Raw genomic sequence first — 26,583 nt, 5'->3', positions numbered from 1 at the left:
GGACTTAGATATCTATCTTAGACTAGCTGATGCCCGCGACTTCGTTCGCGTGGATGTAGGTTTTTTCAAATTCCCGTGGGAACTCTTTGATTTTTCGGGATAAAGAGTAGCCTATATGCCAATCCAGGGTATAATCTATTTCCATTCTAAATTTCAGCCTAATCCGTTCAGTAGTTTTTGCGTGAAGGAGTAACACACACACACACATACAAACTTTCTCCTTTATAATATTAGTGTGATTTAAATCCTGAGTTCCGGAGATTATCCCTTACATCCAAACTTACAAACATTACCTTTTGTATAATAGTGTAGCTATAAATAAAATCTGATATTATGGGTACCTACTACCTAGATATTAGGTAACATCTATAGAGACAGCAAAAATTTTTGAAAACACCTACCTAGTATTCATTTTGCATTGACATACGAATAGGCCATAGATGTCAAATAAATAGAAAGGTATTCGTCTTTGATTGGATTAATGCTTCTGTATGATATTATTATGTAGCGTCTTGATATATTAATTTGAAAATAGACATCCCAGACACCCGATGTCTCTCATTTGATGGTAATCAAGCTTTTTGCACCGTTACCCAGACATAATCCGCTGTAATGTAATCATAATTGTTTACACAGGCTACTCTGGTCACAGAAGCTTTTGATATCGCCGTTATCATCATCAGTGATAATAATTAATTTTTTTTCGTGATAGAACCACAAATTCACGGTTTTCGGTTTTTTCCTTTGTGTTATAAGACCTACCTATCTGCCAAATTTCATGATCTAGGACAAAGGTCAACGGGAAGTCCATTAAGAAGACAGACGGACAGACGGGCAGACGGACAGACGGACAGACGGACAGGCAGACAGACAGACAAGAAGGGATTTTTATTTAAACTTATAAAATAAGGAAATGGGATGGAATCAAAGTAGTCAATTTTAGACCATTTTTGTGACGGAGGTTATCTCAAAAACAAAACTAGCTAGGAATATATGTATGCTCGGTAGGAACGGCATTCCGAACCAGTGGTAAATTATTTGACGATTCAAAAGCACTTGTAAAAGTTTATTTGAATAAAAATCTATTCTATTCTATTCTATTCTATTCTATTCTATTCTATGAAATTTCGGTATATTATGATGTACCATGTACACTGTATTTAAACAACAAATACTGAAAATAACGATTTATAAAACAGTTCGTAAGTTGTGACTAAAACAAACGAACATTTTTTGGGGTTTTCTTTCAAGGTTTATTGCGATGTTCTAGCACAGGAGTAGGTTCTTGTTCGGAAAAGAAATATTTCATACACCCAAAATATGATGTTCATAATTATGTACGGAACCGTAAAAGAGCAAGACTCGACTGGCACTTGACCCGTTTTTGGTACTTAATAACTTTCTTCAGTAAATAACTAAAAATTGGCGTAACAGTTTCAATTTAGAAATTGGTTGGTGTTCGACCACGTGAAGGCGAAGCCATAGAAAATATTAATTAATAACATGAAATTGGTGTGAAACTGTAAGAAATTAATAACGATCTTTCGCGAGTTCTGTAGGTACGATATTATACAGTAAAAGTACCTAACAGCAAATTAGTTTTCTTAGCACTTAGGTGAAAACTGATTGGTTTGAGCCACCTTCATTTATCCTGTTCATAACTCACTTTTATACCTATATAACTAGCTTATAACCGCGACTTCATCCGCGTGAACTACACAAACTTAAAACCCCTATTTTATCCCTTTATAGGTTTTTTCAAATATTATACTTTCTTTGCGGATGTCTACGTCATAATAGCTAGCTGCATGCCAAATATCCAATCCGTTCAGTAGTTTGAGCTGTGCGTTGATAGATCAGTCAGTCAGTCAGTTGGCTTCGCACGGACGAAGTCGCGGGTTTAAACTAGTTTAATTAAATTTCTAATTCAATATTCTGGGTCAACGTTCATAAAATTTCAAAATTTCAGGTGTGTCACTCATTTCGTCTACGAGCTAGAGAGAGATACCCGTGACACTCAGACAGACAGACAGGCAAACAGCAGAGCAGAGTGACATTTGGAGTACCCTCATAACTGCAGTTTTTTTAATAACTAGGAAATGAAATTAGTTTTTTCTTCGAAAGCTACTCTGTGTTTATAATCCGGATGTAATTTTTGTCACAATTCGATGATGATAGTGTCATTGACGAGACAAACTTTTTAAAATGTTTTTTTTTTTTTTTGGAGGACTTTGGACTGTTCATACCTACTTACCTATTTTAACACCAGTACCTACTACATAATATTATTATAATTCAATGTTTAAAGATCTGTAGACGCTTATGAGAGGCCCAGTTGCACGTTAAGCTATTAATGTAAGGTTAAAGTATAGGTTATATTGAACTTTAACGGTAAGTATATAAATTAGATATCTACCTATATAATACAACTATAACTCAGGGATTTTTGTGCCTATATTTACATTTCTATGCCTACATTAATATTTTTTGAAAATTTTAATCGGAGGAAGGATTTCGATACAGAACCCAAAACCATTCCCAAAAAAGATATTTTTTGCATTTACACCTATTCTAGAGTCCAGATGACGTGATCTTACAATATTTTAAGAGCTCTTCAACCAAATCGTTATTTTATATTTGTTTTAAAGTGCAAACAGCCATTGTCCAATACCATACCAAGTGCTACTATCGTACACTGTTTACATTTCAACGCGCACGCATTGCAACGAGGTTTAAACATTCCAACTGTTAGCTTTACATTACTAGTTTTGCACGAAACCTTGGAATTGATGACTTTGTTGACTCAGCAATGGAAAGGTTACAAGAGAAATTGGTAGAGAAATTCGTGGAATGTGCGTGAAGACGAGCAGACAGCGCGTCTACTCCGACGCCCTCTTTCAATCCAAGCGATTATGGTCTTTAATCCATTAATAATAGAATTAAAATTTATTCATATCGAGCGGTCAATAAAGCATTTGTCACATTGTTTCTTCGGAGGCATGTTTGCTATACAAGTTCCATGTAAAACGCGTGGGTCTGTCCATCAATTACATCGGTTCAAGGAAAAGGCCGATTGGTATCGCACGTCACGGAAGCGAATCGGTGTGGTGAAAATAATGGAATTGAAATGATAACCTACCTGGGTTATCTATTCTGTTAGGTAACTTTTGTTGAGCAAGTGCGTGTCAGAAACTCAGAATACGCATATAGGTAACTAGCCACGGCCGAAGCACAAAGCCTCCCACCATGCTCCCACCAGATAAAATATCCTCACCATAGCTCTCTCCATCGTCGTTGAATCGCTTTCTTATAATATATTATATTATCAGTTCTTTCGCTGCAGTCTGCTTCTATAGATTTTGTATAGGTACCTATTCATGCAAATCGTTGTGCCGTACCTATATATATTATTGTAAATTGAACAATTGAAAAGAGCAACCGCCGAGTTTCTTGCTATTTCTTCTCGGTAGGAAGGCATTCCGAACCAGTGGTAAATTATTTGACGATAAAAGCACTTGTATAAGTTTATTTGAATAAAAATCTATTCTATTCTATAACATCGATGAGTATTAAGTACTGTCTATCTATAGTCTATACCCATTTGGTTTTTTCCCCTAATACCAGCAAGTGATAATTAACCTAGGTGTTCATCAATACAATTAGATTAGTTTATACCTTGACGGCCCCATGGTGCAGTGGTAAACGCTGTGGTCTTATTAGTGGGAGGTCCTGGGTTCGATTTCCGGAAGGGGTTCGAAATTTTCTAAATCTCTGGTCTGGTTTGGTTTGAGTCTTCGGCCGTGGCTAGTTACCACCCTACCGGCAAAGCCGTGCCGCCAAGCGATTTAGCGTTGCGGTACGATGCCGTGTAGAAGCCACGCAGTGTACAAAGCCAAAGGGGTATGGGCTTAATAAAAACTGCCATATCCTTCCATTGCAGGATAGCCCGCTTCCATCTTAGACTGCATCATCTCTTACCATGAGATTGCAGTCAAGTGCTCACTTGTATCTAAATTAAAAAAAAATATACCAAGAACATCTCATTTACCCTGAAGCGTTTTCATCTTCAGCCTGACTCATCAATCGAGCGCGAATTAGGTACCTGTATAGGAACACTGTTGCGTTTTTATCTTCTGTTGTAAGTATAGTACGCGACAAGTCGAGATGGCAATCGGAGTGGGGACGCACCGCTCACCTGTACAGCCCCCACGCTACTCCAGAGTCCAGAGCGGTATAGCGCGGGTGACGTGCGGGTGTGCGGGGCGTCCCCCCGCCTCATACCCCGTTTGCCATCTCGATCTGACACGTACTATACGTACTCATCGTCAAGCACGAATTATACTGTATGCTATGCACCTATAATTGGTACTTAATAGGAACGAAACATGTCTATTGCATAAGTGTCTTTTGTTTTTCGCACCACTCAATCATTTTGCGTCTTATCATGATGACATGATTGTTTCTTTGATACTCATAATAATTAATTGAGAACGTTTAGTAGGTAACCTATATTCAACACCTCCATTAATTATGACTCAGTGTGGGATTCTCCTACATCCATGGGATGGTTAAGAGTTGTCATAATATGTTATACCTATACATCATGAGCTGTCCTGCGATAGAGGGGCCTGTAATCGATGTGGACTCCGAAAAAGCAGGAGGTTCTGAATTTGGTGCTCTATTCTTCTTTGAACTTATGTATAATAGTTATTATTGGTTCCCTCCCTTACAAAGTAGCAATGATGATCAAAAAGTGTACAATGGTACCCAATTTGAATACCTAAATGATTCAACTTTGACTTTGGTCTCATTCAAAAATTCTGGTTCCAACTCCTCGATCATGTTGCATGGTGTATGGTAACTACAACTACCATCCTCAAAAGAATTCAGTCTGTCATGATTGCGAATTGATTTAGGTATACCTAGTTGGTATCAAGTATAGTTTTTATGGGTTTCATGATTTGAACTCTTTGTCGCTATTGTGACAAACGTACGAAGATGTCTTCACTTTTTAAAACAGAACAATTGTATGGACGTTTCTTATCTGCTAGATTTTTATGATAGTAATTATATTTACTCGTAGGTTAGTAACCTGGCTCTTTCAAAATCAATGGTTAGTAATTATTCTTCGATATCACAATAACTCCAATTTTTTAACGAAAGAGTAAGCGCTGTCAAGCTTATGATGTCATGACTTTGAAAAAACAAAATCCATTACTCAAATATCGACAGGGATTCAGACAATAAACTGATCTTTCGTGTCGCGGTTAGCGGGCGCCATATTTTTTTAAATACTTCTTTTAGTCTTTTTTAATTCCGATTCAGAGAATGGCGGCGCGCGCTCAGACGCTGACGTAGCCCTTTCGACCGACGAATCGAAAAAAAAACAATTTCTCAAAATTATTACGTTTTGACTGATCACTGAAGACATTCAGCCAGAACATCATGCAGAAGACGTCATCAGTGTTCCACAAGATTCGCGCCTTTTAGCCCTTATTAAACCCCGACCAAAAAAAGAGGGGTGTTATAAGTTTGACGTGTGTATCTGTGTATCTGTGTATCTGTCTGTGGCATCGTAGCTCTTAAACTAATGAACCGATTTTAATTTAGTTTTTTTTGTTTGAAAGGTGGCTTGATCGAGAGTGTTCTTAGCTATATAATCCAAGAAAATCGGTTCAGCCGTTTGAAAGTTATCAGCTCTTTTCTAGTTATTACTGTAACCTTCACTTGTCGGGGGTGTTATAAATTTTTTAATTTACACTTGTTTTAAGACTTGCGTCCTTTCTTGATTCCTATGTATAGAAGGCTACAAGTGTAAATTATAAAATAACACCCCTGACAAGTGAAGGTTACAGTAACTAGAAAAGAGCTGATAACTTTCAAACGGCTGAACCGATTATGGATTTTTTATATGCCTAAGAATTTTCGAGAATAATTCGTTGCGACTTTGTATCCAACACTAGCTTCTCCTTTCAGCAAAGGTTGGTAGAGATTGCTCTAAGCAATAAGGCCGCCTTTGCACACAATTGTTTTTTCTGTTTTCTTCCTTCTGTGTTGTTCCTTGTGTGGTTTTTGTGTGCAATAAAAAATTTTATCTATCTATCTATTTTTTTTTGTTTTAATTTTATAGAATTGTCAATTATTATTAAGTATAACTAATTCATAATTGCTTATATGTTTATTTTGTCTAATTGCGGTAACGTATTCATTGAAAAGGAAATGTCTGCCAAGAGAATCTGGATTCGACTTGCATCGCTTCAATGTTATTCTTTCTTTATTTGCATTCATGTCTTCATCATAAAAAATATTATTACAACATGAAGCCCCGTCAGGGCGCTGCAAAGTATAACATTGGTGATTAAAACAATTACAATTCTATTGTTAACAATTATGAAAATTATGAAATGTAAATAACAATTTTGAGTTAATTTAATGGTAGGTAATTAATTAAAAAATACAATGTCACAAAAAAAATACAATAATTAAAAAATACAATGTCACGTATAAATAAATGTTCTTATCCATTGCTCAGAATACATCTATCGTAACAATATTCATTGGAGTACATAATTTATCGTGGAATTGAGGTCATATGCGTAAAAGTAGGTGCAGTTAGTTACGAGGAAAGTTCATTTATGTCATAAAAACAATTTAGTGTGAGCCATTGTTTGAGTTTTCGCCTAAAGGTCGTATCGTTATTTTCATCTGTTATGTATTTTGGGATTTTATTATAAATGTTAGTAGTTCTGTATAGTGGGCCGCGGCAGGAGATGTTTTCAAGAGTCATTCATTTTAACTAAAGCCAATTATCATAACTTCCTCGCGACTGCTCTGTATAATACATCCTTCCCGCGGTCATATTCAGGTTCCCAGAGTGTGTAGATTCTTCAAGTTCAATGCCCTTGCGGTTTTTGTCACCATTCTTTAATATGTATTAGGTTTATATTTTACTAGCTGATGCCCGCGACTTCGTTCACGTGGATGTAGGTTTTTAAAATTCCCGTAGGAACTCTTTGATTTTCCGGGATAAAAAGTAGCCTATGTGCGAATCCAGGGTATAATCTATCTCCATTCTAAATTTCAGCCCAATCCGTCCAGTAGTTTTTGCGTGAAGGAGTAACAAACATACACACACACACACACATACAAACTTTCCCCTTTATAATATTAGTGTGATAGCATTGATAGCCTAGTGCTTAAGAGGTCTGTCATCAACTCGATGGGTCGTGGGTTCTATTTGGCGCGGGCACGAACCTCTAACAATAAAATATGACTTGCTTTATCGGTGAAGGAAAACATTATAATGTTTTCGAAGATGCGTGAAGTCTGTCAATCCGCACTTGGCCAGCGTGGCGGACTATGACCTAACTCTTTCTCATTCTGAGAGGAGACCCTGGGTTAATGATATATGATATTACTAGAGGATGTCCGCGACTTCGTCCGTGTAGATTTAGGTTTTTAAAAATCCCGTGGGAACTGTTTGATTTTCGGGATAAAATGCCTGTCAATTACAGGGCCGCAAGCTACCACGGTACCAAATTTTATACAAATCGTTTAAGCGGATGGGTTTTTAGGAATCCCGTTGGACTCTTTGATTTTCCGGGATAAAAAGTAGCCTATTTCCATCCCCGGGATTTAAGCTAACCCTGTACCTTTCGTCAGAATCGGTTAAACTGTTGGGCCGTGAAAAGGTAGCAGACAGACAGACACACTTTCGCATTTATAATATTAGTATGGATTACATACAGATTACACAGGTTTGACGAAGCCAATCGGGCGGTAAGTGCGAGACGAAGAAGCGTCCCGACCTGGCCTATGTTACATTTACCACGAGATCATGTATCTCTTCATACTGTGCACGTGCTCAGTAGTGGGCCGGCGATGGGTTGTACATGATGAACTGCATCTCTCTGTTTATTGTAAACTTGTAATATAATAAATGACGCAACGATATACTTTCAAGCGTCATGGCAGCGGCGTAAGAGAATGGTTACATAGTACAGTATCGTACGATAGTTTTGAGTTTAAGGTCACAAACTGAGCTGTGACTGATGTAAGCTCGGAGCCCGCTTACGAACGTCGGCTGGTGCTAATTGCATTAGAGCTGGTAAAAGTGCCAAGGAATGTGGGCGTGGCTGAAAGGTGAACATGTTAGTGCCACATTGATATAGAGTTAGACGTAGCGAAGTGTCTGACTCAAAAATTGAGATAGAAAGAAAAAAGCGTTTTTTGGAACCACACTTACGCACAAACGCCCCTAATAAATACGTAGAGAACAATGATATTATATACCTATAAGTATATAGAAACAAGTATAAATTAAAAATTTATAACACCCCCGACAAGTGAAGGTTACAGTAACTAGAAAAAAGCTGATAACTTTCAAACGGCTGAACCGATTTTCTTGGATTATAGCTAAGAACACTCTCGATCAAGCCACCTTTCAAACAAAAAAAACTAAATTAAAATCGGTTCATTAGTTTAGGCGCTACGGTGCCACAGACAGAATACACAGATACACAGACACACAGATACACACGTCAAACTTATAACACCCCTCTTTTTGGGTCGGGGGTTAAAAAGGGAGCGTTACATAGGTAGTACGTATCTTTAGACGTGAAGACTAAAAACTACGACACTTTTGTCACTTTTAAATTACCTCCCACGGGTATCACGCTACGATCCGACTATGACAAAGCCAAGAGGAAGGCTTATGATTTTAGCAGTCTATGTAGTTATGTATTTATGTGTGTTCCCCGTAGCGCCTAAACTACTGAGCCGATTTTGATGAATGAGGTGTCAATCGATTCGTTATTATGGTCTGGGTGACACAGACTACATTCTAAACGAAAAAATAGACCTGACAGATGTAAAATCCGAAAAAGTGAAGTGGTCTCAGAATTTTTTTTTTGCTATGGTATCGAGTGAGATATCAAATGAAAGAGAGAAAAAATCTGAGTTCATGAATATTTATGTAAATTATAGTACAACGTTAAAATACACCGAGCGACAGAAAAATAATTTTATTAGTAGGTAATGTAGGTACAGAGATTGATGGGGTTTTGGTTCTGTTTAACTTTATTAATTTGGTACGTCTACACATCGTTCCTAACTTCAGCATGACGGGATTTTACGACCATGATTGTAGATCGTTAGATACAAGTCCATTCATAATAATACTAGCCGATGCGCGCGACTTCGTTCGCGTAGATGTAGGTTTTTAAAAATCCCGTAGGAACTCTTTAGTATTGCGGCATAAAAAGAAGCCTATGTGTTAATCCAGGGTATAATCAATCTCCTTTTCTAGATTTCATTCAGATCCGTCCAGAAGGTTTTGCGTGAAAGAGTAACACACATACACACAAACATTCACCATTATAATATTAGTTTAGTGTGATGGTCGCGTAATGGTCGCTTACAACTTGGTGGTCCAGTCATTATTGCTCGATATAAAAACTTCCTCTTACCTGCTATCGGTCGAAAAATGCCGTTACAATGACGTTTCTAGGTGTATAGTTGCGTCATAATTTCTGGAAACGTTATATTTATAGCAACCAGATAAAGGGAATTCCCAGAAATCTCTCACGTGCCTTTAATTTTTTCCTATAATAATATTGTCTACCTTTTACCTACAATTTGAAGGAGCAGTACATTTTTATAGCTAAAATTTACAACGTAGCCTGGCAATATTGCCTTTCACCTGAAGCCTGAAGGCTACATGATTCATGGGAAATCCCGTAAATAAGTACAGTATAGCCTACTGAAAACACATTGGTCAAAACTGGGGCGGCATAGTTCGCGAAAACATTGAAAATGGTGCCTAGATGGACCATTTTTGCCCTGAAAAATGTTTTTAAAAAAAATTCTTTCATCCTTTATTCATAGTGAACTCCTTACAAACGTAGTTTGGCTCTCATTTGAATATTAACTAATCAAACTCAATTTACTTTTGTAGATAATAAGATGAATATTAGATATGTATCTAATAATAGGTAGATATTAATGGAAGCAGCTCACTATGAATAAAGGACGAATGAATTTTCTTTAAATCTAAATACATAAAAAGAAAAGCTGACTGACTGATTCGACCTATCAACGCACAGCTCAAACTACTGGATGGATCGGGCTGAAATTGGTATGAGGGTTGCTATTATGACGTAAATATTTTTTTAGATTTTTCAAAATTCTTCCCCTAAGAGAGTAAAATAGGGGTTTGAAATTAGTGTAGTCTATTGGACGAAGTCGCGGGCATAAGCTCATATTCAATTATGAACCAATAACATGTCAAGAGCAGTAGGGAAACTTCTCCTAATATATCGATATAATCTTATTTGTGTAACTAAATCATGTAATCACTACTTCTAAAGTTACATAGTAATTCTGGTAATTATATTTTGTGTTTGTATCCATCTGCATTGCAAGTCACAAGTCAGCTGATTTCAGCATCATCATATCAGATGTACTTATTTATATTTATTTTGAACATTACTCATTTATTCTTATCTTCCTAAACTAAATATACTGCCAAATATTATCTAGTGATGAGTATATAAGTAGAAATTCACATGAAAAATCCTGAAAGATTAACTTCGGCTGAAAAATCCATACTTACTAATATTATAAATGCGAAAGTGTCTGGTCTGTCTATCTGCTAGCTATTCACGGTCTTTCACGGGAGATTTGAGTGCAAAAGTAGAGCGATTGTACATATTTTAAAGTTTGTTTTTTATAACTTGCGCTTGACTCCAAACACATATATGTAATAGTTTATCTACGATTCATATTATCGTTAATGAATTTACACTATATTTGAGCATGTTATCAGATGTATAGACAAACAAACCGTGTACTCTTTAAATCAGCCACATGCTTGTCTAAACCCTTTCGTCCATTAGGTCGTCGAATTGAATCGCCTATCGCAGTTTGCTGTATTAGTAGTTATACGATGCGCCAGTGACCATAGGAAGGAGAGCAGATGAAAGCTGCTTCGCAATCGCAACTAAGGAAAATTTCATTAAAAAGAGAAAATTCTTACCCTTAGTAAACCAATTTTTTTAAATGTTTTAATTAATAATTAATTGATTACAAATTTTCCAAACTAGCTCTTAGATCGTCCTTTATTTCAAGTAGTGATAAAACTTGCGTAAACTTATTACTTATAAATAATTATTGTGATGTTGTACCTACTTACACTATGCGCAATATTCGAAAAAGAATAATCGGTAGATTTTTATTGAAGACGGGATGACAGTTTGTGGGAAAAAAGGGCTTTTTCTTTATTTGATGTAGTGGTAGTTTTTAACCGACTTCAAAAAAGGAGGAGGTTTCGTCGGATTTTTTTTTTCTACCATCATAAAGGTGTTTGTGCCCACTGCAGATTTGGAGGCTCGTAGCCATATTCGTAGCTGGATAGGTTGGACAATGAACGACGGCAGTTTCACTTGTAGGTTGTTACACTTTTACATACAAGTTCATTATTTACTAAGGGCCATAGCAGCCACGATGCTTTTAGAATTTAATCAGGCCGATTTTGCGACTACATCGGAACGGCATGGAATGGTTGATGTACGTTTTATTGCTCTATTGAAATCCAAAATCATATTATAAATACGAAAGTGTGTGGTCTGTCCGTCTGTCTGTGTCTGCTAGCTTTTCACGGCCCAACAGTTTAACCGATTTTGATGAAATTTGGTACAGAGTTAGCTTACATCCCGGGGACGGACCGTATTTCCGTCCCTGTCTAGTTTTATGCCGTAAAATTAAAAAGTTTCCACGGGATTTAAAAAACTGAAGAAACGAAAAAAAACGAACACGCGGGCATCATCTAGTAATAAAAAAATACTATCACTACTGGAGATTATGAAGAAACGAAGACGCGGGCGGGCATCAACTAGTAATAAACAAAAATACTATCACCACTGTAGATTATATTATATGTGCAGACTAGAGCGTCCAATCGTGGCATCGAGCTTTTGAAAAACACCGATAGCTGATTGCTAAATGCGTTGTATCTATATGGCCCTTAAGTCCCTTCAGAGTTTAATACCAAATTCTCAAAATACCAGATTGTGATGATTGATTCCTGCCCGGTTGTAGAGGCGAATCACTAATTGCAATTTTGTTTCGGCGACATAAGTGGATAGTGGACGTTAGGCTTAACCTGGTAAAATGTACCTACTTACCCACTACTACCTACATTAATATGTAATTATAATTAGTCATACTAGAACATATTTACAAACTGTATAACGCTGATCACATGATGGTAGAGACATAGTAAATAGCTTCTTAAATTTTTAACAAAAAGGTTAAAATATATTTGTTTTGATATCAAAGATAAATATTTGTTCATTTATTAAACCTATCCTAATAGGATGCTGCAGTAGTTTCAGCCTGGTTTCCATATATTTAAAATATTTTTGAATTATGCCCATTGGCCACCCTTAGAATTAAAATCAGACTGTATGAATACAGAATATCCAGGGATATAAACAGAATATCTCAAACCTGGCCGCCAAAGCGCGTTTGGAACCCTCATAGCTTTAGTTTTAATTACAATATCATTCTCTTACAAATTCAACAAAGTGACAATCAAAAAGTGTACAAATGGTATCTACCCATTTTTAGGGCTTTGAATTTGAGATTTTTTTTTTTTTTTTTAGTTCTATAGTTTTATTCTAGACCCCTACCGGGAATCAAACCCGGGACCTCCTATAATAAGACCACATCGCTTACTACTGCGCCAGAGAGATCGTCTAAGTTGTGAGAAGTTGTGAGTGTATAAAAACAAGATATAACAACTAAGCACTTCTGAAACTTTTTACCCGACTGCAGCAAAACCAAAAGGAAGGGTTATGATTTTAGCAGTCTATGTAAATGTATGTATGTATGTGTGTATGTTTGTATCCAGTGTGTTCCACCGTAGCGCCTAAACTACTGGGCCGATTTTGATGAATGAGGTGTCAATCGATTCGTCGTAAAGGTCCGGGTGACATTTTATATGAAAAAAATTGATCTAACGGATGTTACAAAAAAAGTGGGGGTCTCCAATATTTTTTTTGCTATTGTATCGAGTTGGGTGTCAAATGAAAGAGGAGAAAATTCTGTGTTCGTAAATATAAATGTACTACAACATTATAATATACCAAGCGACAGAGAAACAATTTTAGTATAATATTTCAGCGTTTATTAAGACGATAAGTTTTCAACTTTATCTTGTTAGAATAACTACTTCTACTGTAGATAGCTAAGTTATATTGGTTACAAGAACTTTGTATTGGTAGTCTTAAATTAATAAAATTAATTTAAAAAGTAAGCTTTATTAGAATGACGCTACTTGTACTTAGCCTTATATTGCATTGACACGATAAACTAAGCTGCATGTAAATATGAACACACTTTTGGCTTCAAATGCGAGGGACAGATTTTAAGATAACATTTCGAAACAGAAGTCCAAATAGATAAAAGAAAATACGATAAAAAACGCCAAAAATATCCTCAAATAGAACTAAGCACCTATCGGCATACATACATACTACATAAATAATTAATATGTAAATAATAATGAGAAAATAATTCATAGTACTCGTAGCTTCAAAAAAAAAAAGTTTTAGAGATAGGCTTATAATAATAAATAAGAACTCGTAGCTTCGTTTCTTGTGATTTTAGTTTTACGATGAGCAGGAAACTACTCTGAAATAGAATCATTACGGAACTCTACCATTAACGCAAGCACGCACTTGACCAGCTTACTTATTTTTTGTGCACAAAGATGCATCATGAGAATATCTAGATGTTTTAATTAGGATTTTATTCAGTGTAACCACAAAAAATATCATTAAAAGTTAAAACTGGTTCACAATGACGCAAAACTCGTGGAGAAATGAACTGGTAAAACCAAAGGGTGTTATTTATACAGTTTTATTTTTTCGTACTCCACTTTGTGGTCAGATTTAATGTTGGATTTCCGAATTAATTATGTGTATCATAGGTATAAAAACAAAGTTTATACTGGAACTTTTCCGTTACACTTACTTACTTAATTTGCATATTTTTGTTTTGATAAGTTAAGTATAACGAAGTCGTATCTGAAAAAAAATCGTCAAAATCCCCGGCGGAACTGACGATTTCAAACAAAAAATAAATTCTGTAGTGACTAGTGTCCGTTTGTATAGGTACAGTTAATTGCTAATGTAAAGAAATGTAGAGTTTTAGGGTTCAATATACAATAAGTAATTTGATCCAGTCCATCTGTCCGTGTTCATAGTTATCTAAGAAATAAACTATGAGAGCAGTAAGATTGAAAAGTACAATTATAGAAATTTATTTCCGCTAATGGCGGAGGCACGACTAAATAATTTTCAGTGTAAGTACATACCTCCTGAAAATGAAAAGCACAGCTTTGAAAAATGCAGCTTTATAGAAACCTATTTCCGTTAATGAAAGACGCATATTTAAATAATAAAATAATTAACCGACTTCAAAAAAAAGGAGGACGGAACGGTTCTCAATTCGTCGGTTTTTCTTCGCTATAAATAAGAGCCGGCAAAATTATTTTGGTTTATCCCTTAAGTTTTTAAACAAAAAAAAAAAAAACACTATTTAAGAAATAATGACCGCCAGAGGTTTTTATAGTTGCTAAAAATGTTGGCGGTTTCATGGAGTAACATCCGTGTAAAATTTTCTTTCCCTCCCTGTTCCGAAAGAATCTATAATATATAATAGCTGTTTTCAGGATAAAAAAGCTATTCTAAATGTTAAGCTATCACTATCAGTATACTATTTTGCATTATTTCAGTAGTTTCTGCGTGTAGCTGATAACTATAATGAAGAAGATAAATAAGATGCTTTTGGCTGTATAGTATCGATAGTAATATTACACCCTCCGATTAATATTTACAATTATGTTTAATGTACAGAAATCGACCATTACAGTTTCACAACCTATACAGGTAAGTATAGATAGTATAATATTATCTTCCACCAAGAAAAAGGGAACCTAAAAGTACCTATGTTAGAAATATGTAACTGGTAAGTACATATGTGGTAATAAAAGAAAGCTAAAAAAAATTATAATGTCGACTTAAGAACCGACTTAAACAATTAAAGAATCTATACATATAATAAAATTGTAGAAAAGTGGTGTCTGTACAATGGAAATATATAAAAAAAAAGTAGCAGGGGTTGTTATTATATCGATGCCGAACCCGAAATTGTAATTAATTTTTTTTTTGTCTGTTTGTCTGTTTGTCTGTGTGTTTGTGCACGCTAATATCAGAAACGGCTTATTCGATTTAGATACGGTTTTCACTAATATATTGTAGTTAGCTTCACTTAGCATTCAGTGTTTATTTCATGTCAATCGGTTCATAAATAAAAAAGTTATGTCAATTTAAAGAATCACGGCGCCTCGCGCCTGAGCGTCCATGGCTGTATAAAGCGCGAAAAGTCACTATTCCACGCGAACGAAGTCGCGGGCACAGCTAGTATCAAATAAATTAAGAATCCACGTGGAAAAAAAACTGCCTCAGCAGATTTCTTCTCAACCTGACCTCAAAAGACAGACAGGATAACGATTGACCGAATGGTTCGTTGAACTTGCTTTACTTCCCTAGACGATCCAAATTATGCTAATTAATAAAGACTATATAGTTTGCCTAATATAAAATTTAGCATGTATCTATTTAACTAGATGACCCGTCTCGGCTTCGCACGGGTGGGCTTTATCTATTCCGCAGAGTATGAACATTATTAATAATATAAACTAGCTGATGCCCGCGACTTCGTCCCCGGTTTTGGAAATAGCCCGTGGGAACTCTTTGATTTTCCGGGATAAAAACTAGCTTGTGTTACCTACTCTCTAGGTCTTTCTAGCTATATTAGCAATATATCTTATTATCAATCCGTTGCTCCGTTGCGGCGTGATTGAAGGACAAATCAATAAACAAACACATGAATATTTAAGTTCTATAACTTCTTAAGTATGGGTTGCCTGGAAGAGATCAATGTTGTGATAAGGTATCCCTTTGTTTTTAAGTCTATCCTGTATTTTTATTCTTTGTCATAAGTATTAAGCAAAAAAGATGTTTAAATAACAAAATATGAGAATAAGGATCTGAGATCCCACTGTATTTATCTCACAAGTGAAATTAAAAATTTATAACACCCGCGACAAATGAAGGTTACAGTAACTAACAAAGAGCTGATAACTTTCAAACGGCTGAACCGATTTTCTTGGATTATAGCTAAGAACACTCTCGATCAAGCCAAAAACTAAATTAAAATCGGTTCATTAGTTAAGGAGCTACGATGCCACAAACAGGTACACAGATACACAGATACGCACGCCAAACTTATAACACCCCTCTTTTTGGGTCGGGGGTTAAAAATAATCTCTACCGTTATATGATTAATGGAAGGAATGAAGACCCTCGGAATGAGGAATTTGATGCAAAGAGAGATTATCAGATCATTTTAGGACGCGCCACATGCCCGTTGCCCGCCCTTGAACGTTTCACTTTCTTCGAAACGCGGTCAGTTCTATTTAAACACAATAGCTCAAAGATTCAGATTCATATACCAAGAGTCGACGTTGGTTGCGTCAGCTGCGCCGTCTTACACCTTTTATCACCTTCTATTCTATCGTCTATGCACTTGCAGTAACGAATGCACCGGCATAGTAATAATATTATGAAGGTTATGCGTTATGAGGCTTTGAGGTGGTAGAAGACGATCGTAGTTTTTAGGGATCCTTTATTTGAAAAATGAAATTCCAGCGGCTCGACGGAACCATTTGTTTTTTGGCAAGACAGCCGTTTTTTTAATTATTTCAGATTATATTTATACGACTTGTTAAACCCATTCATACCTTTCCTAGATCTTACGAGATATTATTTTGGTCAAAATTTTACTACACAGAAAATCATACATCTTTCATTGTCTCTGAAAATGAGGAAAACAAAAAAATTACGTTAGCTTTATATAACTAAGCCTATTATATGTATATTAAACTTAGTATAAGTTTAAAACACAAGGAAAAATATACCTACTGTTCTTTATTACGTAAAAACTAACAAACATGGCTGGGAAAACTGAACATTAACTTATATAATTTATTAATGTATTTAATTCGACTTAATTAAATTATAATAAAACGCTTATATGAATTGTGTACCAAAAGAATAATAAAAATAACGTAAAATCTAAAACATAGGCTACCAGTATGCTACGCAGTTACATCAAATTGTTTTGACTACGATTTTCAAATTTTCCACTAGGTAATATTACGATACTACTACGAACTACGAATGTTGTTTAAGCATAGATTAGGTATAAGTAGTTTCTAGTTCGTCTTCCTGGGATATATTTCCTAGTTCCTACCAAAGTGTTTTACCTTGATAAGCCCTTTCGAGGTAAAGAGTAAAGACGCAATACTTGTGATTTTTAACGGGACGTACCCTATACGTTTTTTGACAGACACGACGGACGGACGGACGGACGGACAGACAGACAGACAGACAACAAAGTGCTCCTATAAGTGACCCTAAAAATCGGAAAAAGTAGTCCCATCTGAGAGCTTTTGTAGCGTGCGCTGCGTAAATAGGTAGCTAAAGTTACACAAAAACAATGTATAGTGGAATAATATCTCCCAAGCTACCCGTGCAAAGCCGGGGCAGGTCACTAGTGTAAATAAAAAGATAGTTCATTTAAAAATCTACCCACTTCAAATTAAGAAAGCTTTCTTTATAACTAGACACAGAAACTGTCGCCTTTTCTTCACAGATCGACTTTTGCCTTGAATACAAATCAGGGGGCACGGCAGTGCCCCCGCCAAGACGAGCCAAACGCGGCGGCCGGGGCGCTACGTACCTTTTTCTCGAAGTGTTTCGCCGTATTTTCGACCCGTCATAACTTCGGTCTGGATGACGCTAGAAAGCTGAAATTTTCAGTATGAGGTGTCCTCAGCAAATTTACCAAATATACCAAATATCAAATATCTAGCTTTTATGGTTACAGATTTATTGATACCTAAAATACGCCGATTTCGTCCCTCACTGATGATCATCAAAACCTCTACTCAAAACCTCTAAGGTACTTCCCGAAGTCCTAGAAGACTGAAATTTGGTATGTAGACTAGAAATTGCATACAAACTACAGGAAAATTAAGACTTTGGAAATGCCCCCCCTCTACGCCTCTTATGAGAAAACCAAATCTGTAAATTCTGTCGCTAGAATGCTGATATTTTCAGGATAAGATGTCCTTGGCAGACTTATTAAACGCACTGAGTATCAATTGTCTAGCTTTTATAGTTTCAGATTTATTGACAGTCAAACTTCTAGTCTGTAATTCTAGGGCACTTCCCGAAGTCCTAGAAGACTGAAATTTGATATGTAGACTAGAAATTGTATACAAACTACAGAAAAATTAAGACTTTGGAAATGCCCCCCCTCTACGCCTCTTATGAGAAAAGCAAGTCTGTAAATTCTGTCGCTAGAATGCTGATATTCTCAGGATAAGATGTCCTTGGCAGATTCATTAAACGCACTGAGTATCAATTGCCTAGCTTTTATAGTTTCAGATTTATTGACAGTCAAATTTCTAGTCTGTAATTCTAGGGCACTTCCCGAAGTCCTAGAAGACTGAAATTTGGTACGTAGACTATAAATTGCATACAAACTACAGAAAAATTAAGACTTTGGAAATTTACCCCCTCTACGCCTCTTATGAGAAAAGCAAATCTGTAAATTCTGTCGCTAGAATGCTGATATTTTCAGGATAAGATGTCCTTGGCAGATTTATTAAACGCACTGAGTATCAATTGCCTAGCTTTTATAGTTTCAGATTTATTGACAGTCAAACTTCTAGTCTGTAATTCTAGGGCACTTCCCGAAGTCCTAGAAGACTGAAATTTGGTATGTAGACTATAAATTGCATACAAACAACAGGAAAATTAAGACTTTGGAAATTTCCCCCCTCTACGCCTCTTATGAGAAAAGCAAATCTGTAAATTCTGTCGCTAGAATGCTGATATTTTCAGGATAAGATGTCCTTGGCAGATTTATTAGGGAGTGGGCCATGAAAATGATGTACCTACAAAAAATAGATCCAAAAAAATCTAGGGCACCTGCCAAAAAGAAATGAAATCCCACCAAAAACATTTCATGTAAAAATGTAGCCAAGACTCACAAGTTCATAATGTTTTCACTGTTAAAAAGTTATGAGATCTCTAGTAGAGCCAAGCCCCTAGCTGAGCTTAGATTTGTGCTGGCCATGGGACCTATCCCAAGTCCAAAGTAATATAGCTCTTAAATGTTCTTGACTGTATCAAATTTATAACAATAGATAACAAATCACTCTACTTACAAGCTCTGATTCTACAAACCCTATATCTTGGTAAAAAAAGTACGGCTTGGCCGTTTACAGTTCGTGGATTTTTATCTGAAATGACATCTAAGCCCGGAATTGCTTCTGCGACCATCACGAAGTACAATACAAATTAGTAATTGTCGAACAAACTATTCCTTAAGGCCTTAAAATATGTTATGTCATGTAATAGTTTTACGAACATTAAACGGCCAAGCCGTCCTTTTTTTACCAAGATGTAGGGTTTGTAGAATCAGAGCTTGTAAGTAGAGTGATTTGTTATTTATTGTTATAAATTTGATACAGTCAAGAACATTTAAGAGCTATATTACTTTGGACTTGGGATAGGTCCCATGGCCAGCACAAATCTAAGCTCAGCTAGGGGCTTGGCTCTACTAGAGATCTCATAACTTTTTAACAGTGAAAACATTATGAACTTGTGAGTCTTGGCTACATTTTTACATGAAATGTTTTTGGTGGGATCGGATTGTGCCACGGTGACTGATGTCAATCACACAATCTCGTACACAAGTACACGTAACCAGATAAAAGATAGATATTATCAGCAGTCTGTTATCTTTTATTTATATTTACTGAGATAATTAAGTAAGTAAATATTTTACTTTCCTTTTTTTTTGATCGTGTTATTGTTTTTCGATTTCAACGAACAATTTACGATCTGAGAAACTAAAATAGACGGTTTTGACTGAAATGTCCGTTAACTATTTAATTTACCTACTTAAGGCTGTTTTACGCCGAAGCAACAAGATGAAACAATGCGGCGTACCCATTACAAATCGAAACCAAGTCATAACTCACATCTCGTCGGCAAATATTATAGGCATGCCTTTACCATACATTGAGGTACGGAATTACGGATCCCTAAAAATTAAAAATAGGTATAATACCTACTTAAATGATCAAAATATACTTAAAAGTCAACTTAGAGAAGATATTTCATAATTAGTAATCCTCGTCATTAAGTAGGTATCTAACGGATTCCAAAAACTACGAATTAGACTAACCAACGGTTACGCGCGCTTGTCTATCTCGCAAAAAAACCCCGGCCAAGTGCGAGTCGGACCCGCGCACCGAGAGTTCCGTACTCGGGTACTCTTTTGCAAGATAAATTAAAAACTATTGTGCTTAAAAATAAATAATAATCTGTTTTAGAATATACAGGTAAAACCTTTTCATATGATACCCCACTTGGTAAAGTTATCTTGCTTTGAAAATTGAAACACATTTTTTTTAATGAAGTAACCACAAATTCACGGTTTTCGGATTTATTCCTTCACTTGTGCTATAAGACCTATCTACCTGCCTTTCGTGATTCTAGGTCACCGGGAAGTGCTCTATAGGTTTTCTTGACAGACACGACGGACGGACAGACAGACAACAAAGTGATCCTATAAGGGTTCTGTTTTTCCTTTCGAGGTACGGAACCCTAAAAACGCGCAGGTTTGTGGATTTAGGTGTCGGCGCGGTCGCAAGTCGCAACTTTTAACGGAGAGGAAAAAATACCTGCAGGCTTTTCACTGTGTGACGTAGAACGAAGTCGCGGGCGCGCCGGTTTCGACCAATCGCTGCGTTTATGCCAGCAATATATACTTGACTTGGGACCGGTCGCGCTCAAAGTTTTGACGTACGCGGTTAGGATCGCACGCACGACAAACTCGCGGGTGACCTTACGAACGACTCGTTCAACTATTTCGTTTACTCGTTTGCTTGCGGGAAAGTGTTTTGTGTGAACCAACTCAATTGGACAACCGTGAGTACAATTTTTTCCTGCCTCACATTTTTGCCTTTAAAGTTTAAACGTTTCAAGCTTTACTTACCCGTTGTACGTTTAAACAATTATAGGCGCTAACTTCTAGAGCTGAGAGGTAATTTTTCCCTGTCACGGGTGACAGGTAGATTTGCGTGCGATACATAGTAATTGGGGTTCAGTGTTTATTAAGGTTTATTTACCTTTATCGATTATCTGATAAGCGTATATCGGCTTACTTCAAAAGTTTGTAACTGGATTAAGTTACGTGGACTTTTAAAGTTTAAATTTTAAGGTTAGGTTCATCTCGCGCACTCTCTACTTAGTCTCTACTTAGCTCGCTAAGTAACTCTACTCACGAGATTTTCAGGAAAGTCGTTAACTTAAAATCAAATAAGCAATAATGTAAGTTGCTATTGTTTGTTTTGAAAAACAGCTTACACTTTTATGATTTGTTTTAAAATTTTGCATTCTCTTCTAAGCTCCCCCTTGGAGCAGAATTAATTTTGTAAAATGAAAATCTTTAACTCTTTATAGCAATCGATATCACTTTATATGAACAGGTACATTTTATACATTCAAAAGTGCTTTGTTAGCAATAAATATGCACGTACCTAACTAGGTATGTGCCACACTTGCAAGATTAACTCGGATAGATATTGCATAAGCAACCGGTTGTCACTGTTACGGTAAATTTTTAGCATTATCTGATCTGTATCGTTTCATCTTTGCTTATCTGTTGCATAAAGAATCGGTGCCAAACGTTGATTCAAAAAACCGAAGATGTCGATAAGTTAAGCAACGTTCTTATTTATCCAAAAAGATCATAATAATATTTGGCAAATAACTACCTGGCGACGTCGCCATCATGTAACGTTGCTAAGTAACTTATCCATAGATTAGAGATTGATTGAATATTGAAACCCGACTTTAGAAAACGTGAATTATGAACACTCGATTATAGACGTGTCAAATCACGACTTTTGCTTATTCATACTTTTTATTTGACAGATTAAGATATTCATCCCAATGTCACGTTATTTAACTTAAAAGTACTTAAATAACTTTTCAAGTTAACTCCTGAGTAAATGTACCTAGATAGGATATAGATTTCAAGATGGTAATTCTACAAAATACCGCTATCGACAGATTACAGATTTTCGGCCGTAAGTGATTAATGAAAAGAGATCACGACTCTATATCTCTGGTTTTATATCTATGGCGGGATTGTATAAAGATCGAAATTTATCATCTCAACATGCAATATCTGTGAAATTTATCAACTTATCGCATCAAATTTCGGTGAAATCCCTCTTGTAATATGATCGATATCTTCGGAGATCGTTCGAATTTTACAAGACGTCTTTAATTGAAGAGAAATCCGAAACGATCAATAAAACTGACGGACATAAAACGATGAAGACTTCATTAAGTGCATGTGATAAAGGTTTAATCCTTAAACCCGTTACATATATTATTTTCTATTACAGTTACCAACTTATTTAATTTTGTTCCTGTTGGTTTTTCTCGGTAGAAGGGTTTTACGAATATTTGCCTATTCAAAAGCTCTTGGAAGAGTTTATTCGAATAAATAGTTTCTATTCGATTTATCTTAGGCTTCAACCTCTCTGCCAGAGTTTCATGATTCTTGTTTGCAGTGTAGTACTGAAAAATGTATTGATTCGGGTGCATGCTGTAGACTCTGAGATCAACTTAAAATGTTCACTGACGGCTGAAATTAATCGTTAAATTAATATAATTAACATAATTATATCGTAACATCTGTCTATAATAATCTGACAATAAGTTACTCAGCAAAGTTGTTGTTTGTCAAAAAACGACGGACGGACGGACGGACAGACAGACATACAGATAGGCAGACAACAAAGTGATCCTTTTAAGGGTTCCGTTTTTCTTTTTGAGCTACGGAACCCTAATAGTTACAGCCTTGGCTTCTTATTCTTCTCTAAATTAGAAAGAACCACTTAGGACAGGCAAAGGTCCCAACTGCATGAAGCCGTCGCGTCGGCCATCGGTTAAATTATTATTAACTTTTTAAAAATTTTTCTTTCACAGAAATAAATTAAATGTATCCATTATCCGCTATAAGTACGTATATAACGTAACAAATACTTAGAATTACTTAACAGTGCAGTGAAGTGACAGGAGACCTGTTTTTTATAGAGCCTATTATTATCTGACCTCTACAACCCATTATGGTTAAACTTATAACGCCTTTAGCAGAAACAATAAGTAACTAGGTATTACAGGCTACCTAAGCAGTAGTGACTTCGGTATCGTATAATTGTACCTAATAACCTAAGCTAATAACTTAGTAAATATCACAAGTTTTCAGGAGGAACAAAAAACTGGTTATTTCTTAAGTGATACGATACTATATGATCCGGTATATTATGTCGGATAGGATGGTATCCGATCGTCGAGCGATTTGCCTAATTTTTTGAAAACATATGGAGGAAAATAAAATCAGCCAAGTGCGAGTAGGGCTCGCACACGATGGGTTCCGTACCAGAAATGACACTTAATTTTTTTCTTATTTTTCATTGCGGCCATTTTGAAATTTTTATCATTTGATATAGTGGCAATAGAAATACATATTGTGTGAAAATTTGAATTCTCTAACTGTTACGGTTCACTAGATACATCATACATCCCGCTGACAGACAGACAGACGGACGAACGGACGGACAGAGCGGAGGCTTAGTAATAGGGCCCCATTGGCTTCGGGTACGGAATAAAATTGAGTAGAGGAAAAAGGCAAGACCAAGGCCAATTTGGGTGTGTCCATTGACTTGATTGGCAAATTCTGCAGAGTGCAGCTGTTTATGATATTAACTGTGTTTATACAATCACAAGTGTATGCGAGAATGTAATCATAGCATTATCTTGTCAATCACTCGCACAAATCGCCTGTCGCGAGTCGCGGGTAATACAATACCTACTTCTACAGCCTTGAGCAATGTACTTTAAACCTATTTCTATAGTTGTACTCACAGGCTGCAGGGTTATTTGTAAAACATCTGGTGAGGGGTTTTTAATTAAATTGGCAGATTGATGCCCTCGAATTCGTCAGCGTGGATTTACGGGATAAAATCCTATTGGAACTCTTTAATTTTCCGAGATAAAAAGTAGTATTCCTCTTTTATAGTTCGTAGTTCGTTCGTTTAGTAGTTCTATCTTTGACCAGATTTTTGACTAAGTATAGGTATCCATGCAAAAAATCACGTCGATCCGCTGCTCCGTTGCGACGTGATTGAAGGACAAACCAACAAATAAACACATCTTCGCATTTCTAGTATGGGTCGGGATGTGTAGAACTTGAACTTCTAGAGAAAGATCTGGAATTACTCGTGTTACCTAGCTTAATGTTGAAATTTGACAATTTAGTGATAACAGGTTTCAGCTACTCGACACCAGGATCTCTACTTCCAATCCAGACCCTCAGCTCGCAACAATAAAACTTAAAGCCTTATCTAAGTGTACAAAACATTCCGCGTGGAATGGTGCCAAAAATACTGGCTTCATTTCCGCACTGGACAACCAGGCTGATGAGAACATTATGGAGTAGGCATGCTGGTTTTCTGACGATGTCTTTCTTCAACGTTACAGCAAGTGATATTTAATCGCTGAAAACGTGCATAAATCCCAAAAGATACAGATAATATTGGTTATTAATTTGGGCCTTAAGCTGGTAATAAAGTTTCAAAAAATCACTTGCTCAAATCCTAGTAGGTACTTCATATCTGAATCACCGCACGCGCTAGATATGAAAATTCAATTTTGACATAAGGAAAATCCTTATATCTATAGTTCACTCTCTTATCTATACTTATCTTATCTTATCTTAAAGTCGTACATATAAGTATGGTAAGATAAAAAAGAAACTTCATATTATAATGTATCTTACGGGACTATTTGTAAAAATGCATTTCTATGGTGTCTAGTTTAGTTTACACATGATAAGTACAAAAATCCCATTTTATAGTATGAGAAAATTAATATAAACATAAAACAAATTGATCTTATTTATATTTACTGTACTATTATTGTACCTACATACTTACTAAGGTTTTTACCTCAGCACAATAATAAAGGATCTCTTCATTATAACAACTAGCAACGTTCAACGTTGTTATTTGTCAAGAAAGACAATTTTTTAACCCCCGACCCAAAAAGAGGGGTGTTATAAGTTTGACGTGTGTATCTGTCTGTGGGATCGTAGCTCCTAAACTAATGAACCGATTTTAATTTAGTTCTTTGTTTGAAAGGTGGCTCAATCGAGAGTGTTCTTAGCTATAATCCAAGAAAATCAGTTCAGCCGTTTGAAAGTTATCAGCTCTTTTCCAGTTACTCTAACCTTCACTTGTCCGGGGTGTTATAAATTTTTAATTTACACTTGTGACAAAATACATGTAACAACGATGGTGGTTATCTTGTCGACATTGATTGATTATTATTTGTTTATTCATTTCAGCCGTCAAAGGTTTTAAAGCTAATTCACTATTAAACAAAGACCATTCGCCTACCACCATGCCGGTATGCCGCCTATGAACTATGTATTTGCGAAGCACACAGAACGTTGAAACGTTTTCAGTACACAAATACATTACTACTGCCTACAAGGTGTACGCAAATATTTATTGTTGCAATAATGTGGAACAGTTAGCTAGCCCGCGAACCGGTACGAACTGCACGACACGGCCAAAGAATATTGAATTACAAGCAAAACTTTGTATGCTTTATTAAGGAAAAGAGACCGTCGAAGATTTAAGTAGCTATCACATTACAGATTAACTGTAGCCACTCTGCAAACTCTAGTAATAAGTAATTTATTGTTTCCAATTTAAAATACTACTCGATCAGTTGTATAAGGAACAGGGTTGTGGAGATTTCACCTCAACTGTACTTATCTGTGTATAATACCTAAATATATAAAAGCAAAATTTGTCTGACTGGCTCATGTATCAACGCACAGCCTAAACTACTGGACTATCGGGTTGAAATTTGGCATGCATATATCTATTATGACGTAGACATCCGCCAAGGAACGATTTTTTGATAATTCAACCCCCTAAGGAAGTAAACTAGGGGTTTGAAATAAGTGTAGTCCACGCAGACGAAGTCGCGGGCATAAGCTATTTAAAAATGTTTTTATTTTACTTCCCCCTAACTACACTGGCAAGTTTTTACCCTAAAAGTGTACCACTCGAAGTTGGGGGTCCTTCACATAACAAAACAAAATAATAGCGCCAAGTAAAAGACATCAACGCGAGTCTCCAAAAATATTGGACAATGCAGCATTTTTTGAAATTGTAAATATTCCATATTTTCTTTGATATTTAGTAATTTTTTAATACTTTATATTAACAAAGTAAAGATAAATTATATAAATATACTAAAAAGAAAAGCCCTGACTCACTGACTGACTCAC

General features: G+C 36.0%; 1 protein-coding gene across 4 annotated transcripts in view; it reads left to right on the top strand.

The window, feature by feature from the left end:
* LOC123875575 (CHH-like protein) overlaps positions 1–26,583 on the top strand; it is a 110,321-nt gene that overhangs the window by 19,479 nt on the left and 64,259 nt on the right. The window contains exon 1 of one of the 4 annotated variants that reach the window (XM_045921483.1): positions 21,009–21,134. The exons of the other annotated variants lie outside the window; for them this stretch is intronic. The gene's annotated coding sequence lies outside the window, so the exon portion shown is untranslated. Of the gene's footprint in view, positions 1–21,008; positions 21,135–26,583 lie in introns of those variants that run through there. 4 annotated transcript variants of the gene reach the window in all.

This window comes from Maniola jurtina, chromosome 20 (genome assembly GCF_905333055.1).
Source record: "Maniola jurtina chromosome 20, ilManJurt1.1, whole genome shotgun sequence".
Classification (NCBI taxonomy): Eukaryota; Metazoa; Arthropoda; class Insecta; order Lepidoptera; family Nymphalidae; genus Maniola; species Maniola jurtina.
This window is presented reverse-complemented; position numbering and strand designations above follow the sequence as displayed.